Source organism: Miscanthus floridulus, chromosome 19 (genome assembly GCF_019320115.1).
Source record: "Miscanthus floridulus cultivar M001 chromosome 19, ASM1932011v1, whole genome shotgun sequence".
In the NCBI taxonomy this organism is placed as follows: domain Eukaryota; kingdom Viridiplantae; phylum Streptophyta; class Magnoliopsida; order Poales; family Poaceae; genus Miscanthus; species Miscanthus floridulus.
The window spans coordinates 92,526,923-92,537,488 of NC_089598.1; positions in this window are offsets into that span (position 1 = coordinate 92,526,923).

Below are 10,566 nucleotides of genomic sequence, written 5' to 3' on the forward strand. Positions count from 1 at the left end.
GAACAAATTTGTTCAAACAAAACAAAACAATAGACTTGTTTAACCAAAATGAAAGAACAGACTTGTTCAAACAAAACAACAGGGATGGAAATTGTTCGCTTATTCCAAAAATGACTGCCCAACCTATTTAACTAACTAGCCCCTCTAGGGTAGAACTACGCCTCCTATCCTGTCCGCCAGGTCCTACAAAAGGGGAGCCACCACCATTTCCATCTCTTCTAGCTCATGGACTTCATAACCGGGTGCGTAGCCATGGCTCATTGCCTCTAGATCGATGTTGTCCCCATAATGAGAATGAGCAATCATGAAGGACTAATTAACCCTAGCACGAAGGGCATTCCTCTCAAGCTGGCGCACCCAAGCTATGATCTCGACAGCATGAGCCATGAGTGAGTTGGTCCCCTCCGACCGCACCACCTCTAGGTCATTGTAGACCACTCTAAGGGTGGTGCTTAGGATACTGAGCTCATCACTCTCTGCCTAAAGATTTCTCCTCACCTTGGCGAGATCCATAGCCAGCCCGGTAGAAATGTTCTCGGCCTCTAGCTTCTAGGTCGTCTCCTTTTCGAGCTTAGCTTGGAGGGAGCCAACCTTCTTCCGCATGTCATCACGCTCTTGGTAGGCCTAGTCATGCTCTCAAAAAGCCTGGTCATGCTCCTCATGAGCTACGCCGCATTCCAAGCAGAGCCTCTCCGTGGTTTGGATAAGCTCATCCTGCTCCTTACGTAGCCGAGCGACTGTCGTAGCTTCTAGGCTTGCCCTATTCTCTAGGGCCACGAGCTTCTCCTCGGCCCCCAGCTTTAGATCCCTTTCTTTCTCAACCTCGTCTAGAAGGTTAAGGATATGCTAGCAGGTTTTAGTGTCCTTCTAGAGCAACTCATCGTGCTCCTTCCTGACCCTAGCGGCTTCTTCGTCATCCTTCCAAGACCTCACTGATAGGGCCTCGAACGCCTTCTTGGCCTTGTTAGCATCCCAACGAGCCTCAGCCACCCATGACCGAAGATTGGCTTCCTCCTTAGCAAGGGGAGTTAGCTCAACTGCCCTCTACTAGGCAGCAATGAGCTGAGCTGTCACCTCCTTGCATAGCCACACCTCCTCAACAAGGCAATCCTAGGCTTCCTTCTGTTGATGAAGGAACCGAGATTTCCCCCGGCTGCAAGCTATAAGGGACTGCAGGGGGACGATGGTTAGGATACAAAAAGTATATAGAGGAAGAAAAGGACAAGAAGTAGGACCAAGCAATACCCGGCCGGAGGGAACAACAACGTCACGCAATGCGCCCGTGGCATGGTCTAGGGCCTCAAACATAGACGTGATCCCTACGTCGAGGCTCTCCTAATCCATGCTCTCTACGGCATCATCAAGGCTAAAAAGCATCGACGCTGGATCCTGCAGATCTGTCCACTGGAGTAGGGGCTTGCCCTGCACGGGTGAGCCACTAACCACTGACATTAGGTCAGGGACGACTCCCCATCGGCCCCAAGCGCCACCGACCCCTCTTGTCATGATGTCCCCACTGGGATGCCCCCTTCGGCGATGGAAGGGGTCAGTGGTGCGGACGCAAACCTCTCTCCCAGCACCATGACTCCCGGGGACCCCTCGGCCGCCTCCCCCTCCATTCGGCCCGCGCCAGGCGCCGTCTCTTTGGTCGCCGATGGCACGGGTCGTGCTGATGCCTCAAGCGACATGGTAGTTGCGCCCGACTATGTCCCATCTATCATGGCTACTACCACCTCCACCTCCATCAGTAGGATCATGACCGGCTGCATCGCGCCTACCATGGTAGGTGCCATGAGCGTGATTGTAGCCCCATCCGCCCCACCATCGGTAGCAGTATCGCAGCCATCACCGGCTACTCTGTGACCTCCGAAGGTTCCCTTAAATTCCCCTGTCTACCCATCTTGCTAAGGGCATAGGTACCACCATGGGTGGTGCCTGACCGGCTGGCAACACGGTCACACTGGCGCCACTTCCGTTCGAAATGGGCGCGACACCAACCAACGGCCGCCGCCTCGATTGGAGGGCGATGCTCTTCTTCGGTGCCAGCGCCAAAGGATTCTGCTACCTACAGACACTGCAAGGAACAAAAAACATAAGTCACGATGAAATCCAACTTATACGGGAAAAATAGAGGAATTGATAACTCACCTCAGTGCCATCGGGAGACAGACATGTTTGGGTATGAACCCCCTAACCCTTGCTCCACCTCATCAGAATGAGGCCATTTTGTGCTTGCCCCCTGCTCCTAGGCAGAGGGGCTCACCCTTGGCAGCTCCTGGGGCACATTGGGGGAATGCCTTGCTCCCCCTGGCTCTTGGGGCCCGACGGCTGAGTCGCCCGCCTCTGCTGGCACCTCGAGCGTGACGGTAGAGCCGCCACCTCTGTTGGCTCCTAGGGTAGGGCGACAGTACGCCCTGCCTCTGCTGGCTCCTAGTGAACTCTGGCAGAGGGGTGGTAGCATTATTCTTGAGGTAGAACCACTGCGAGTGTCACCCCTTGTTGTACATTGAGAGCCACATGGACGGGTACTTGCTGACCCGATTGTTATGAAGTTGGATGTCGGTGCACCAGATCAGCATGTGTAGCTCCTGCCTATCACCCTTCTCCCTCTTTTTCTAGAGGTTGATGGTGAAGAAATACCTCCACAAGTCAAAGTGGGGGCTGATCCCCAAGAATCCTTCACATAGCATGACGAACGCCGCCATGTGCTGGATTCTGTTGGGATTGAGATGCTGTAGCTCAATCTTGTAGAAGTGCAGCAACCCCTAGAGGAATTTGTGGGCGGGGGTCATGAGCCCACACTCGTAGAAGTGGGTGAATGACACCACATAGCCATCGGGCGGTGATGGTGAATCCACGTTGCTGGGTAGCAACCACTACTTGGTCGAGGTCTGCGCATGGAGAAGATTGCGATAGATGAGGCCCTCCATGCGTTGGAAGGTGATGTAGGAATGGCACCATGGATCCATTGGAGGTGGGGGCCAATGGATGCGAGCTCAACGGCGGCGGAGATGTGGAGGCATGAAACCTAAGCATTAGTGGTGGTGGCATGGCTACAGAGGTAAGGATGCCCTTTGGTTTTATAAGGGCGATGGGTGCAAGGAAACCAACTGCCGCCGAGATCTCCGTGCCTACCATGACCTATCACCATGTCTCATCATGGGGCATGCGCACGCAACCTATGGCCATCCCCTCAGAAAACACGCTGGACATTTTACCTCCCCGAATGGTCCATGACCCGTCATAGGTAAGAGGGATATGGAGCTAAAACACACCTACGACCCATCTAGGCCTAGGAGTTTGAAGGATGGCCCACCGATGGGTTCGATGACCGCTCCGGGCACCTTTAAAGTGAGAGGTGGAAAGGGATGGGCCTGCTAGCGGCCAGTACCTGAGAGCATAAGCACCGCGGGCATCCCTGCCCATGTTCAAGTCTCAGCCAGATATGATCCATGGTTTTTTCTCAAAGAAAGGCAGGGAGCCCTCAGGACCGGTCGAATGGACCCGAGAACTATATGGATTGACCGCTGAGAATCTGGAGCTGGTCACCAGCTGACCCAAGCCAGGCCCCCACGAACAGGATGTTGGGGCCCCACTCAGACATGCCCATTAGCGAGCTCACTGAGCCTGACACTCGAGCCATCGAGGCAAGTGATGTTAGCTTATCCCCTCTAGTTACGGAAACTACGGATGAGGTGACAATCACAAAGACGAGCCAACCCTCAACCGGACCCCCGCTATGAGTGGGGCCTCGAGGAAAGTTGGACTCGCAAGGAGACCGAATGCACGGTCGTAGAACGACAGACTCCCGTAGGGGTCGGAATCAGGAAAGACCTTTTCTGACCCACCAAATCTCACGGCTATACCCCCAAGGGGTCCGATCATGATGAAAGGAAACTGCCGTCCTACCGGGACATGCCACGGGCGATAAAAAGGAGGCTAAGGCCCTCAGAGTCCTCCTGTCTAGAAAAGCCTCCAAAGGAGTATTCTACTCCTCTGCAGGCTTGGGGGCTACTATCGGGTATCGATATTAGGGATACCCAAAGCAAGGAAGTTAAGCGCCCACATTGACTTTCCCAGATAGAGCAAGATGTATTAACATGTCTCGCCTGACCCCTTGGGTATGGGCTCCATCTTGCCTGACCCTAAGGATGCAGTTTCTGTCTCGCCTGACCCCAAGGCCACGGGCCCTGTCTCACCCGACCCTTGGGTGCGTGCTCTATCTTGTCCAACCCCAAGGGTCGTGGGCTATGTCTCGCCTGACCCTAAGGTCATGGGGGTCTCGCCCAAGGCTACGTGCTCCATCTTGCTCGACCTTGAGCCACGGGCTCCGTCTCACCCGACCCTTGGGTGCGTGTTCCATCTCGTCTGACCCCCAAGGGTCACGAGCTCAATCTTGCCCGACCCCCATGGGTTGTGGTCTCCGTCTCGCCCGACCTCGAAGGGTCACGGGCTCCATCTCACCTGATAGGGACCCATATCGCTGCCAGCCACTCTAAGTCCAGGCGTATGGGCCTAGGTTAAAACTCTGACACTAGGGAAGAGATGGGCATGACTCGATGTAACCTGAGGCCATGATGGGCCATACCTCAGGATTCACATCAAGAACAATGTCGGGCGTATTGGTGCTGTTCTGCCTAACCCTTGTACGAACGATGACAGGCGCGTCAGTTCACCACGACGTCTACCGGGACAGGATAGAACTCCATGACTGGTAGATGACGCCTGCACATGGCACTAGTGATGGATAGGGCCACGATGTGGAGCCGTCCCTGTTCACATCTACAAGATCGGTGGGACCCACATGAAGGAGAAGAAGGACACGGTGATCCTGGAAGCCTTCCTCTCTCTCATTCTTCTCCTCTTCCTCTGCTGTAACCCATGCTTTCCCTTGGCCTATAAAAGGGAAAGCAGGGCACCCCATGAGGGGGATCGATCTAGATTGGCACAAGACTGAACCATGAGATAAATACACAAGAGCATGACATGAGCACACGGTTGAGCAGCGATCAAGCTCTCAGCACCCATTCATTCCTTTCATTAGAGACTTAGGATCCTTTTCCTCTCTCGCCTGTTTGTAACCCCTACTGCAAACGAAGTGTCGGTAACATGAGTAGTAGCAAACTAGACATAGGGACCTTTTGCCCAAACCAGTATAACCCCTTGTGTCCTCTGAGCACACCATCCGAGCCACACGCGCAAATACAAATTTACTCATTGATGGTCCGAAAACACCAACACTTTGAGAGAGGTAAGGAGGTGAAAGAGACTTCGACCTTTGTGGTCACCTCAACAATGAGGACATAGGAGCTCCTTTGTGGGGTTGCCGAACCTTGGGATAAATTCTTATGTCCCACGTGCTTGTTGTTGTTGATATTTGTGCAATCACTTTGTTTTTGTCTGTCTCTTTCTCTTCCATACTTTATTCTAGGGTTTGGACTTGATCTATGATTTGGAGGCATTTCGGCATCAAGGAAGTGACCCAACATCTTCATCAAACCACTAGGAAGTGGGGTTGTAAGACTATTTATCTACTAAGTTAAATTTGGCACTGCTTTTGTAGTTCATGTAGGCGTCGAAACTTCTAACAGTTTGTGCTGAAACTTCTGACGACATTGGGAGTTCCAACCAAAACTATCAGGACTTCTGAGATTGACTGACAAATTTGAACTTAGCATTTGGAGTTAATTTTTAGATACGCCTATTCACCCCCCATCTAAGCATTGTTAGATCCTTTCAATTAGTATCAGAGCAAGGTCTTCTTTTAGCGCTTCACCATGTGAGAAGAAACAATGTTAGAGTCCGATAAGATGCAAACCGATGTCACCGAGATGATCAAGAAGATAGATGAAGAGTTGATGGCTGCTCAAGTCAAGTTTTTCCAAGATGAAATGAAGAAGATGCAAGATGAGATGAGCTAAATAAAGGAAGAATTAAGCAAGCAGGTTGATGATGAAATAAGTGGCAAGAATGATGCAACAAGTGTCAAGAATGAAGCAAACAAAGATGTCGCTAGTGATGTTGGAGCCGGTGAGCATGCTCATGGAAAGGGAATATATTCAAATGTGAACTTCGACTATGGACAACTCATCAAAGGTTCATCTCTACATACTCATTCCATCAACATTGGCAAGCCACCTCACTTTGATAGAACAAGATACACCAATTGGTCTTACAAGATGAAGATGCATCTCATTGCTGCAAGACATTGAGAAGTTGTGGATTTTGGTGTGATGATTCCTACCGATGAGGATAGAGAGATAAGTCGAAAAAAGTGCACAATCTCCATCAAAATGCACAAGCCATTGCATTGCTTGTGTCAAGCCTAGGTTCAGATGAGTTTAGAAAGATGAATGGAATGGAAAGTGCAAAGCAAATTTGGGATACTTTGAAAGTGTCATTTGAAGGAGATAAGAGTGTGAGAAAAGTCAACATTGAGTTACTTCATGGTGAATTGGAAAGATTTGTGTTCTTGCAAAATGAAACAACACAATTCATGTTTGATAGGCTTATGGCATTAGTCAACCACATAAGAGCTCTTGGAAGCACCAAATGGGATAACAACAAGGTTGCTAGATAGATATTGGGAACCCATAGAGCCAAGAACAACAAGCTAGCGTCCGTGATCATGGAAAGGCCTGATTATGATAAGATGACACCCCAAGAAGTTCTTTCAAAGCTCAAGCATCATGAGTGTCTAGATGAAGATGCAATCAATGCTCATAATCAAAATCCTAATGCAATGGGATACAACAATAATGTAGCCCCAAAGGCAACTCAAGCTCATTAAGGCAAATCTTCTAGTCAAGAGAAGAAGAAAGTGAAGGATGATTCCTCAAGTCAAGAAGAGTCCGATGAAGAAGTTGCACTCATCATTAGAAACTTTAGAAAGTTCATAAAGAAGAGGAGCAACCAAAAGACTTACGGTGATGGGAAGAGAAGGAACAAGAAGAGGTTTTGCTATGGTTGTGGTCAAACCGGTCACTTCATAGATGATTGTCTTAATGAGAAGAAGAAGCACAAGCACGATAAGGATGAAGACAAGAAGAACAAAGGCAAGAAGAGAGGTGAAGCTCATCTTGGTGAAGAGTGGGAGTCAAATGATAGTGACTCAAGTGATGATGAGAAGAAGAAGAAGGGAGCCGCAAACATCGCCATCCACCACTCTTTGTCATCGACCATGATCTTCCCCGACTAGACTTCACCATCAAAACTCTTTCTCAACTTATCTTCATCACCAAGGCTCTTCGCCAACCTCATCGACAACGACTATATACTACACTCCAACTTGCCTCATGGCTAAGAGGGAGAAGGTACATGTCTCATCCGATCCCTCTAGTGTAGAGTATGATAGTTGCGATGAGAACATAGAAGAACTTAAAGCAACCATGATAAAGAAATTTGGTAAAAAGGCCTACACTAAAATAAAAATGCTAATGAAGAAATTAGAGAAGAGGGATAGATGCTTGGAGATACAAGGAGACATAATCACTCAAGAGAGAGATAAGAAACTTGTACTTGAAGCATCTATCATCGAGGAAAAGATGAAGGTTGAAAAGTTAACCGTTGAATTGTCTTTAGCCAATGATTCAATTGGGAAATTGACTAAAGAACATTCTTCAGTTAATGATCTAGTAGCTAGCCTCAAGAATGAGAAGAGTATAGCTCAAGAAAGCCTCACAAGTTTGGAAGAAAAATACCAAAATCTTGAGCTAAACTATAGTACTCTTTGGGCTAGCACTTCAACTTCTCCTAAGGCAACCGAAGACTCTAATGTCTCCACTAGTAATGGTTGTAAAAGATGCTATAAAATTGATGTACATGCATATGCAACTAACCTTGTTGAGCTAGAGAAGGATGACAAGGAGATTCATAGGTTGAAGATGATCTTGAAGAATGGGTGCAAGTGTCAAGAGCAATCCAACAAGACTATATACAAGTCATCAAGGCACCCATCAATCAAGGAAGGCATTCGCTACAATAGGTATGATGGAAAGGCCCACGGAAAAAACATGATCAATGGTGTGCCTTGTGTGAAGTTCAACAAGGGTGTTGCTCTTGATGAGCTTATATGCAAGGCCAACAACAAGGTCTACATTCCCAAGATTCAACCTACAAGTAATAAGACAATCAAGATGAAGCAATCCGAGGCCCCCAAGCCACAAACACCACTTCCACGGTGCTATGCTAGTGATTACATGTGTTGTTGGGGGCAAGGATGGCAAGATCATGGTGAAGTATGTTGGTGCTCAAAAGAGGAAGCAGATTATAAGGAGTGTTTGGGTGCCCAAGTTTTATGTGACTAACCCCCTAGGACCCAAATCATTTTGGGTACCTAAAACAAAAGCTTGAATTATTTTTGTAGGAATATTCCTCTGGTGGAACAAGTTAGGTGGTGGATAGTGGATGCACCAATTATATGACCGGAGAGAAGGACATGTTCACATCATTTCAATCTAGTCATGACCAAAGTGGAAACAATGTGTTTGGTGACAATGGAAAAGGAGTTCTCGGTTTGGGTAAAATTGCTATCTCAAATGATAATTCCATTTCCAATATTTTACTTGTGAATTCAATGAGATACAATTTGTTATCCATTTTGGAATTTTGTGAGATGGGCTACAATTGTCTCTTTACGGATAAGAGTGTGCAAGTCTATAGAAGGGATGATTCCTCTATTGCATTTATGGGTTATTTAAAAGGGAAACTCTATCTAGTTAATTTCACATCAAATAGAGTAAATCCCCAGACTTGTTTAATGGCAAAATCTAGCATGGGTTGGTTATGACATCGCCAACTTGCCCATGTTGGGATGAGGAACTTGGCCAAACTTTAAAAAGGTGAACACATCGTTGGACTAACAAATGTTTCTTTTGAGAAAGATAGAATTTATAGCGCATGCCAAGCGAGAAAACAAGTTGGAGCTAAACATCCCGTCAAGAATGTTGTAACTACCAAAAGGCCATTGTAGTTGCTTCACATGGACATATTTGGACCCATCGCTTATATAAGCCTTGGTGGTAACAAATATGGTTTTATAATTGTTGATGATGATTATGCTCATTTCACTTGGGTATTCTTTTTGTGTGACAAGAGTGAAGTATATGTCATCTTCAAGAAGTTTGCAAAAAGAGCCCAAAATATGTTTGATGTCAAGATCAAGAGAGTTAGAAGTGATAATGGGACGGAATTCGAGAACACCAACATTAAAGAGTTCCTTGATGAAAAAGGAATCAAGCATGAGTTTTTGGTACCATACACTCCACAACAAAATGGTGTTGTGGAGAGGAAGAACCGAATGCTCATTGAAGCCGCAAGAGCAATGTTGGATAAATACAAGACTCCAACCAACTATTGGTTGGAAACGATTAGCATGGCATATCATGCTATCAGCCGCTTATCTCTTCACAAGAAAAGGGACAAGACCGCCTATGAACTTCTAACCAGTAAAAGGCCTAAGGTGCACTACTTTAGAGTTTTTGGATCCAAGTGTTTCATACTTAACAAGAAGTCCAAAAGCTCAAAGTTTGCACCAAAGGTTGATGAGGGCTTCATGCTTGGTTATGGTACTAATGAACATGGATATCGTATTTTCAATAAAACCACCAGTTTGATTGAAATCATGATAGACATGACTTTCGATGAAACCGACGGCTCTCAAAATGAGCAAGTTAATGTTGAGATTGTAGGTAATGAAGAAACTCCACATAAAGCCATCAAGAAGCTTGCAATTGGTGAAGTAAATCCCATCTAAGATGAAGATGATGACAATATTGTGCATGTTGATCTTGATCCAACCACTTATCATGTTTCATCCAATGAACATGGTGAAGCTTCCACAACAAGAAATAATCAAGATGAGAGATCAAATGAAGCACAAGGTCATTCTCATGAAGATGGTGTCAACATTGAGCAAGCTCAACCTCACCTCAACAATGAAGAAAGAAGTGAAGTCAACCCTTCACAAGCTCATGGTTTTGATCCTCCAATCAATCATGACCATGATGATGACGATGATGGCCACATCCAAAGATGAACTCAAGTGCCACATCCTAGAGTGCATCAATCCATTCAACAGGATCATCCTGTTGATAACATATTGGGGAGCATTCAATGAGGGGTAACTACATGTTCCTGTTTAGCAAGTTTTTGTGAGAATTACTTGTTTATTTCTCCTTTGGAACCTCGTAGGGTGGAAGAGGCTCTTGATGATCCAGATTGGACGATAGCTATGCAAGAGTTAAACAACTTCACTCAGAATGAAGTCTGGTCCTTAGTGGAAAGGCCTAAGCAAAATGTGATTGAAGCCAAGTGGGTCTTCCGCAACAAGCAAGATAAGCATGGCGTGGTGACAAGGAACAAGGCAAGGTTGGTCGATCAAGGATTCACTCAAATTGAAGGCTTGGATTTTAAGGAGACCTATGCATCGGTGGCTAGGCTAGAATTAATTCGTATTCTACTTGCCTATGCCGCTCATCATGATTTCAAGCTATATCAAATGGACATGAATAGTGCATTTCTCAACGGCCTCCTATCCAAGTTGGTGTATGTAGAGCAACCACCGAG